Source organism: Bos indicus x Bos taurus, chromosome 6 (genome assembly GCF_003369695.1).
Source record: "Bos indicus x Bos taurus breed Angus x Brahman F1 hybrid chromosome 6, Bos_hybrid_MaternalHap_v2.0, whole genome shotgun sequence".
In the NCBI taxonomy this organism is placed as follows: domain Eukaryota; kingdom Metazoa; phylum Chordata; class Mammalia; order Artiodactyla; family Bovidae; genus Bos; species Bos indicus x Bos taurus.
The window spans coordinates 44442211-44452307 of record NC_040081.1 but is presented as its reverse complement, the minus strand read 5'-3'; positions in this window follow the sequence as shown (position 1 = coordinate 44452307).

Below are 10097 nucleotides of genomic sequence, written 5' to 3'. Positions count from 1 at the left end.
GTGAAGCTCCCAAAGTTCTGTGCATTAATGTAGATGAGGTGCCAATTACGTCTGCATTTTCTAGCATCCAAAGAAGAAGGAAATTAACAAGTAGCTTTCAACACAGTACCACGAGTTGTCCTGGAACTGCACATCATAGGGGTAGACCTTGCTCAGGATTGCCTCCATTGCCCAGGAACCTTGAAGAAATTCCAGATACTAGAGAGGCAGAAAAGAATGGAGTTTTATTTTACCTTGGGTGAACTCATCTCAACATGAAGAAAACTTAGATCATGGCATCTGATCCCATCACTTCATGGCAAATAGATGGGGAAACAATAGAAACAGTGAGAGACTTTATTTTGGGGGGCTCCAAAATCACTGCAGATGGTGGCTGCAGCCATGAAATTAAAAGATGCTTGCTCCTTGGAAGAAAAGCTATGACCAACCTAGACAGCATGTAAAAAAGCAGAGACATTACTTTACCAACAAAGGTCTGTCTAGTCAAAGCTATGGTTTTTCCAGTAGTCACGTATGGATGTGAAAGTTGAAGTATAAAGAAAGCTGAGCACCAAAGAATTGATGCTTTTGAACTGTGGTGTTGGAGAAGACTCTTGAGAGTCCCTTGGACTGCAAGGAGATCCAACCAGTCAATCCTAACTGAAATCAGTCCTGAATGTTCATTGCAACGACTCATGCTGAAGCTGAAACTCCAATACTTTGGCCGCCTGATGCAAAGAACTGACTCATTGAAAAAGACCCTGATGCTGAGGAAGATTGGAGATGGGAGGAGAAGGGAAATACAGAGGATAAGATGGTTGGATGTCATCACCAACGCGATGGACATGAGTTTGAGCAAGCTCCGGGAGCTGGTGATGGACAGGGAAGCCTAGTGTGCTGCAGTCCATGGGGTCGCAAAGAGTCAGACACGACTGAGCAACTGAACTGAACTGAACTGAACTCTTCTCTTTTTGTACCCCTAAAGCATACTGTAAAGGTGACAGGCCATTCCATCCTTGCAGTTCTGTTCTGAGCCTTAGGTGGGTTCATCCATCCAACAGACATTTCCTGATGGCTCACTCCGTACCAGACTCTGTCCTGGTGTGATGGGCACTATGATGTGCTGCCAACAGCTCCTTTAGGCATGGAGAGCTCTCCTTGGATTCTGAGAATGCTATTGCACCTAGCCCTCAGCTATCAGCTCGCTTTAGGAACCACCTGAACAGAAGGGAACCACCTCACCTGCAGTGACTCACATCTAATGACTGGCCAATGTGGACTATAAAGGCCCCCTTTATAAGGTCCCCTTATCTCAGCTTGGGACAATCTGAAGGGACACCCTGGCTTCTGAACGTTCCAAAGAGTTGTCTGGAGGCTTCCTGGAGGCATCATGGCTCATCTTCTCCCTCCATCTTTCCCTTCTACAGGTTCTTCTTTCCCTTTATGATAATCCTTCCTAATAAACCACAAACACATCGTTTCCATCCCAGAGCAAACCTGAAGGACAGAAGCGGAGAAACTACACCTGGTTAGGAGGTACACCCCCTGCTTCCTCTCCAGGAAGTCACTGCAGAAGAGAGGAGGGAGGCAGGGTGCTCAGGAGCCAGAGTGGTCCAGCGTCCACTGATCTTCACCTCTCTCCCCCATTTCCCTCCTTGCTAGGTGTCCAGGGTGCTTGGCTCACACCCTATTCTCTCTCTCTCATTAGCAAAAATTAATCTTGGACTAAATTTTCCTACACTTTAAATGAGGGAAATGAACTAAAGGATTTGTAAGCTCTATAATTATGAGTCTTTGAACATTTAAAAACATACCATGTTCTTTTAAATCTCAACCACTTATTTCAGAGAGTGCCAATTTATGCAAATGCAAGCTAAAGGACATCACAATATACTATTTATTTTTTCAATACACTATATTTTAGTAAATACATTTGCGTCACCATCATTGAAGAGCATTCAATGAGCGCCCGCCAGATGCATAGTATAGCACTTGAAAAATCAGCAATTGTTGAGATGTTGACATATTTAAATTTGGCTCATATTACATGAGAGTGCATAACTCAAATTGGGAATTACATTCATGCTACATGGCTGCTGTTTCTTCTTTCTCTTCTGCTTTTTCTTCTTCTTACAAGCTGCCAGATGGTGTGGGTCAAATTATTCTAGAAGGCAGAGAGCCTGGGTTTCTGCAGATAAGCATAGCAGTCGGTGCTGATTTTTGCCTCCATTATGGCCACTCACTGGAGAAGGCAATGGCACCCCACTCCAGTACTCTTGCCTGGAAAGTTCCATGGACGGAGGAGCCTAGTAGGCTGCAGTCCATGGGGTCACACAGAGTCGGATACGACTGAGCCACTTCACTTTCAGTTTTCACTTTCAGTTTTCACTTTCATGCATTGGAGAAGGAAATGGCAACCCACTCCAGTGTTCTTGCCTGGAGAATCCCAGGGACAGGGGAGCCTGGTGGGCTGCCGTCTCTGGGGTCGCACAGAGTTGGACGCGACTGAAGCGACTTAGCAGCAGCAGCAGCAGCATGACCACTCACAGTGGTGTCATCTGCTCTCATCATCTAGCCCAGCCATCCGTGCTGTGCAGGTATGAGGGTGGTTCCAGCCACATTTTCAAGTGCACTTTGAGAATTTCTGAAATACAACTTGTGATTTATCTCTTTCACTTATTTTCTTAGAGCCTTAGATGTATACATGTTATTTTTATTTTTAAAAATGAACTGGTCTAATGGGATACAGGAAAATACAGTGACAAAAATTCCAGCTTGAAGAGTCAGACAGATGTTCTTCAAAATTTACTGAGCATTTTCTGTCTTTTTCTTCACAACAGTGTCTCCATTTCACAGAAGAAGAAACTGAAGTAACAGAGAGGAAGGGCAACTTGTCTACAGCTACCCAGCTAAAAGGAACACAAGCCAGGATTTAAACTGGGGCAGTTTGGGTTACAGAGACCATGATTTGAACTACTTCCTTCTACTGATACGGGGTCAATCGCCAACTCTGTGACTCAGTCTCCTTTCAGAAAAACCAAAAAAACAGGCATAAGAGCATGATCATCAACAAAGCTTGCGAAGTGGCAACTGGACACAACGAAGACATGTGACTCTCTGCCAGGCACATAGTGCTCCAAACGCATTTGAATTTATTACATTTTAAGGGGGTGCTGTCACAGGAAATGCATATGTTCTCTCAGTGTCTTATTATTGAATCTGACTTAGAAACCTCACTAAGCATGGGAATTATGGTGTGTGTGTGTGTCTGTGTGTCTGTGCATTTTTATGTGTGCATGTGAGCATCACACTTTCAGACGCACTACCTGTGTGCTGCCAGGCTGCATTCATTCACCTGTGATTTCAGAGCCTGGGTGTTCCAAGCTCATATCCTTCTCTAATGTACAGAATAAAGAAAAATGCTTTGGGCAGTGACTAAAGCATGGACAAGGGTTGTACTAACATTTGGCTCCATCTTTTCAGCACTGAGTTCCTACTCTTACACTTTGTTAATGAGAAGATAAAAATTGGTATAGGCTTTATGGAGAAAAAGTTGCCAATGTCCATCAAAATTTTAAATGCACATGCCACATGGCCCAGCAGTTCCACTGGAAGAGATTATATCAAATATATGATAGTCACTTCAGCACCATTTATAAAAACAGAAGATTAAAAACTATCCAGATGTCCATACATTATGATACAATGAAATACAAATGCTTCCAATAAAAGTATGAGATAGCTCTCTATGCTAACAAGGAACAGGATGCATAATTAAGTGAAAAAGCAAGATGAGGAATATCATTATCCATGTAAATATATATATATATTTATTTATATGTATGTATGTGTGAGAACTTTGCTGGTGGCTCAGCAGTAAGAGTCCCTTTGCAATGCAGAAGATGCAGGAGACCCAGGTTCTATCCATGGGTTGGGAAGATCCCCTGGAGGAGGGCGTGAAAACCCACTCCAGTATTCTTGCCTGGAGAATCCCATGCACAGAAGAGCCTGACAGGCTATGTGGGTCTGCTGCTGCTGCTGCTAAGTTGCTTCAATCATGTCTGACTCTAGGCAACCCCATAGATGGCAGCCCACCAGGCTCCTCCATCCCTGGGATTCTCCAGGCAAGAACACTGGAGTGGGTTGCCATTTCCTTCTCCAATGCATGCATGCATGCTAAGTTGCTTCAGTCATGTCCAACTCTGTGCGACCCTATGGACAGCAGCCCACCAGGCTCCTCTGTCCCTAGGATTCTCTAGGCAAGAATACTGGAGTGGGTTGCCATTACCTTCTTCCTATGTGGGTCTATAGGGTCACAAAGAGTTGGGTGTGACTGAAGCGACTGAGCACTCACACACACACATCCATAGGTATGTCTATTTATGTATATATGTATGTATGTATACACACATATCGTCTTGGTCTATTCAGACTGCTGCAACAAACATAACCATAGGCTGGGTGGCTTATGTACAACAGGAATTTATTTCTCACAGTCCTGGGGGCTGGAAATCCTAGATCAGGGTGCCAGCATGTTCGGGTTCTGATGTGGGCCCTCTTCTCCCTTGCTGACTTCTTGTACCTTTACATTGTGGAAAGAGGCTGCGAGGGCTCCCTAGGGTCTCTTTTATAAGGGCATTAATCCCATTTGTATGGGCTCCACTCTTATGACCTAATCACCTCCCAAAGACCCCACCTCCTAATACCATCACAGAGGGGGTTTTCAACATATAAATATGAGAAGGACACAAATATTTAGTGTGTATAATGTAATATATACATGTACATATATGTGTGCATACATCATATCACATGTATATGATAAATTTAATGTGTAATATGTTTGCATATGATATGCATGTGCAATGTAATCTATAATATACATATATGCAGTGGACTTCCCAGGTGGCTCAGTGGTGAAAGAATCTGTCTGCCAATGCAGGAGATACAGGTGATGTGGGTTGATCCCTGAATCAGGAAGACTACCCTGGAGAAAGAAATGGGAACTCACTCTAGTAATCTTGCCTGAAAAAATCTCATGGACAGAGGAGCCTGGCGGGCTACAGTCCAAGGGGTTGCAAAGAGATGGACATAACTGAGCACGCAGCTTGAATGTGCACAATAGGCAATATATAATATATATGAATCTATTACATTACATGCATATATATTACATTACATATGTATATTACATATATGTTTATGTATACATATTTACAGCCATCTTAATTTGTGTTCCTCTGGAGTCATACTTTAAGAGAGGAATATAAGTATATGTCATTTTCTAGGATCCCAGGAAACTCCAACAGGAAGTAGAAAGGCAAGGAATGTCTGGGTAGGCAGAGAAGGAAAGGGAGTCAGTTAAGAGCGTCATCACTAGTTCCCACTGAAGAACAGGCGTGCAGTCCTACTGGGAGGGTCCAGAAAAGGGCAGTAATTTCACCTCACAATGATCTCACCGGTGGGGTCAGGGGTCGGGCTATTTATCTGCCAATGTTCCATCTGTCTTTGATTGAGGGCTACTTCCAGGACAGTCACTCTAGCTTGCTAAAGCTGCTCCCAGGGCTAGAGAAAATAGTCCCTGAGGGAAAACTTAGGGGTCACAGAGAGCAACTTCTGGGGGGTCTAGGAGAGCAGGTGGAGAAGGAAATGGCAACCCACTCCAGTACTCTTTCCTGGAGAATCCCACGGATGGAGGAGCCTGGTAGGCTGCAGTCCATGAGGTCGCTAAGAGTTGGGCACAACTGAGCGACTTCACTTACACTTTTCACTTTCATGTATTGGAGAAGGAAATGGCAACCCGCTCCAGTGTTCTTGCCTGGAGAATCCCAGGGACAGGGGAGCCTAGTGGGCTGCCGTCTATGGGGTCACACAGAGTTGGACATGACTGAAGCGACTTAGCAGCAGCAGCAGCAGGAGAGCAGAGTGGGGACTTTAGGAGGAGGCTGACAGAGTCTGTTCAAAGACCTCAGAGGCTGTATGGAAGGGGCTGCATAAGGAAGCAGGCTGAGTGTTGGGGAAGAGCAGGGGGCACCCTTTTACCATGGACCCTACTGCACTCTCTGAGTTTTGTGATGTGCATGTATCTCCCTGCCTCAAGGGAAACAAGGTGGTATCTAGACAGTAAATCAAGTCCTTGCAGAAATGACTGTAAGGCCAACAAGCATTTCTCTAGAGCATGTGGGCGCTAGGGACATTCTGAGCCAGATAATTCTGTCCTGTGGGTTGCAGGGTGTTTAGCTGCATCCCTGGCCCTTACACACTAGGGGCCAGTAGCACTCCCTCTCCAAACTGGGCATCAGAAATGCCTCCAGACATTGCCAAGTGTCCCCTGGAGGCAAAATCACCCCTGTCCCCACAGAGAACCTTGGCTTTAGAAAACAGGCAAGGTTGGATTCTCTCAGGTGGCACACCCATTTTTCTGCATGAAGCTGTTGCTTGCAGAGGGATGTCAGACCACCCAGTCTGCCCCATAGAAGGAGTGGCGGGAGCTGCTATGGTTCTCCTTCCCACCTGTTTCTGTGTACCCCCCTCCTCACATCCCCCATCCCTCATCTCCTTCACGTGTTATCCACAGGACCATACAAGGCACGGGGGGTCAGGAGATCTTGCTGACAAAGACACCACATGAGCGTGTGCTGAATCGAATGTGGCCTCTGACTGAAGTAGAGCAGTTCACAGCTTCATGGAACCAGCCTGTGAAAGGGGTTCCCCTAGTAAGGGGCTAATCTGGTACCAAGCGGCCTGGAGCTCCCTCCTCTCCTGTCCTTCCTTTTCTCTGCTCCCCTCTCCACCCTGTCTGTCCTGAGGAGCACCCTGCCCCTCCGCAGTGACCACCTTCATTTTATTTACTTGTTTGTTACCTGTCTGCTCCTGCTAGACCTTAAGCTCCACAAAAATGGGGATCAGACCAGTCCTGTTCTCCTCTTGTCTCCAGCATCATGAACAGTGCTTGCTATAAAAAAGGTGTCAATTAATGCCTATTGATGAAGTGATAGAGTGACTGAATCTTCCAGAGTGTTGGAGAAGGAGGAAGGAAAACCTAAATGATGATAAGGGGAGAAGAGAGATGAGGCAGGAACCAGGGCAGGAGATGCTGGGGAAGGCCGTGGGTATAGCTTCCACCGCTCCAAACTGGAATGAGATGAGAGCTCTTCCCTGAAAAAGGAACTGGGATATCTTCCCACCGACTCCTCCCCACCTTCTGCCAGTGGCCTCCCGGAAGCTGGAGATGGACCACAATTTGCCGGGTTTAACATCATCAGAGGGTGATGACAGCTCTGAAATGAACTGATTTTAGCTGAGTTTGGATGGCTTTGGGCCCCATTTTCCAGGTCCGTGCACCACATGTCGGTGCTGCAAACAGGCAACTGGAACAAAAGGAGTCCTTGTTTCATCACAATAAGGCAGCTTCTCCTAGCACTGTACAGCATAATTGCCATTGTTTGAATCGTCACTGAGCAGTACTTACTCTTCCTCCCGCTGGGGGCTCAGCCTGTGTTCCTGCTCCTTCCATATTGGACTTGGTTTCAAAACATATTTTGGCCAATGGAATGCCAGTCATGACACTGCTAGAGGCCTTCCATGTTCAGGCCATTTGGCTTAGTTCTTAACTCTGGTGTCCCCCTCTGCAAGGCCACTGCCCTTTCCCCTGGGCCCTGGGATCCACACACTTGGAGTCAACCTGAACCTGACTCCCAACCTGGAGTCTGTCCGGCCAAACCCACAGCCTGAAGTAGACCCCACCACGGTCAACCCACAAACCTGGAAGCATGAGAATAAAGTGTGAAAGTCACTCAGTCGTGTCTGACTCTTTCTGACCCCATGGACTATACAGTCCATGGAATTCTCCAGGCCAGAATACTGCACTGGGTAGCCTTTCCCTTCTCTAGGGGATCTTCCCAACCCAGGGATCGAACCCAAGTCTCCTACATTGCAGGTGGATTCTTTACCAGCTGAGTCACAAGGGAAATTCAAGAATACTCGAGTGGGTAGCCTATCCCTTTTCCAGCAGATCTTCCTGACCCAGGAATCGAACCACAGTCTCCAGCATTGCAGGTGGATTCTTTACCAACTGAGCTATCAGGGAAGCCAGGAAGCATGAGGATAGAGGCTGAGTGTGGGGCAATTCATTAAGCAACATACCATGGTAACAGACGATTGATTCAATAGTTATTACCAATGCCTGCTCCAAAGATAGATCTGAGCTTTCATCATGGTTCTTTCTCGTCTAGCTCTATAGCCTTGGATAAGTTAACCTCTGAGTCTCAGTTTCCTCATTTATAAAACGGAAGCAAAAATAGCATCACTATCAACATTATTGTAAAGATTAAATGAGATAATCTGTATAGCCTGTTTGGCATCATACTTGACCCAGAACAAATACTCTACAAATCAGAGGTCACAAAACTGAAATTGTATATTCAAATAATTCAGTTAATTCTCTCTATTGGGATCTAGTCCCAACCACCAACTGGGAAATTACATTTAGACTTACAATCTAGAATTACATCTTCTTCAAATCTGACCACACTGGACCACCATTCCTACATGGCAACAACGGATAGAGCTAGGGGGCAGTATATCAATGTGTGAACAAAAGAAAATCTGCCCACCAGGGCTTAATCAAGTAAGGGTTTAGTTTTCCTCATGCAGCAAGATGTTCAGGAGTCAGAAGTCCAAGGCTGACACTGAGGCTGAGCAATGCTGTCAGGAACCTGGGCTCCTCTGTCTGACTGCTTCATCATCTTTAGCATGTGGTGTTTGGTCCTCACAGTCTCGAGATGGCTGCTGCACATCCAGCCAGAGCACATGTGTTTCAGACAAAAAAAGAGGATGGAGGACACAAAGAGGCAAAGGACAAAATCTCTTCAGGCAAAGGACTGTCCTTTCAGCTGAGAAAGGAAGACTCCCCATGGTCTTCCACTAATGTCTTAAAGGTCAGAAGTGAATTGTATCAGCCATACCTTGCTCCAAGTTTGGCTGGGAAATGGAACATTCATTACTGCTGCTATTACTAAGAAAGAAGGCAGTGGAAAATGTGTTGTATAATGCAAGTTAGAGTATTTCCATTCAGAACAGACCCTTCCCAGTCTGGTTTATCATTTACCTGCCCTCCATGGCCCCATATCTGTATTTGTGTTTGCAACTCCTTTTGTTATTCTCAGGCAAGTCACGGCATAGATTTTGGAGTATGTTCTGGCCTTTCTAAGCTCAGGACAGAACTGAATTTTCAAGGCGCCACCCTCCTCAGCTTCATTCTTCATCTTTAGCTTCTCATCAAGGGCAGGGCTAATAGACAATATGCTCAAAGAAGCAAGGGAAAGTTTTGGGCCAACCTCTTAAAAGTAGCTCTGACTGTACTGACCATATTCTTGCCATGGCCTTGGCTGAAAGTGAGAAAATATTCTTTCCCCTCTACTCCATTTGTCCTATTTTTCCTTTTGATGGACTTTGATAGTTTCATACCATTTTTCAAGGCAGGCTATTGAAGTTCCAGGAGGTGACCTCTATTTACTACAATAAAATTAGTGATTTATAGAAAGTCAGAATTCCACAATCCCCCAAACTCTCCTTTTATCCCTAACTACTATGTCAACAAAGCACCCAGCATCCAGCGTGGTTCAAAGGTCTGAATTGTGTAGCAAAATAAATCATTTTTTAAATCCCAATAGTAATGTATGGTAGGAGCATTCTTAACTTGAATTGAGTAGGGGGAGAGAGCAGATGCAGCCAACCTTGGTTGTAGTATATTACTCAAGTTGATATGGGGCCGAGGAGATTGGATATTTAATGTCAATAATACCATGAGAGGAGGGTGAAAAAAGTCTGAGTTCCACTAGAAAATAAGAAGGTAAAATTTAGGTCCCATAAGCCCTGGCCTATTTTTTCTTCCCTTCTCCTCCCACTCTGTCATTCTCCTGGTTTCTTACCATCCTCCTCCTCCTTCTCCCTTCCTTCCTGCCTGCTAATCTATTTCTATGTCCACTGTTGAAAGTCTAGCAAGTTTTTCCACTAGGACCCTAATTTAGTTCAGTGTTGACATTCTAATATATGCAGGTTGCTGGTCCCAAACTTGCTTATTCAAAGGCACTTGATGTGGTGATTCACATCTCAAT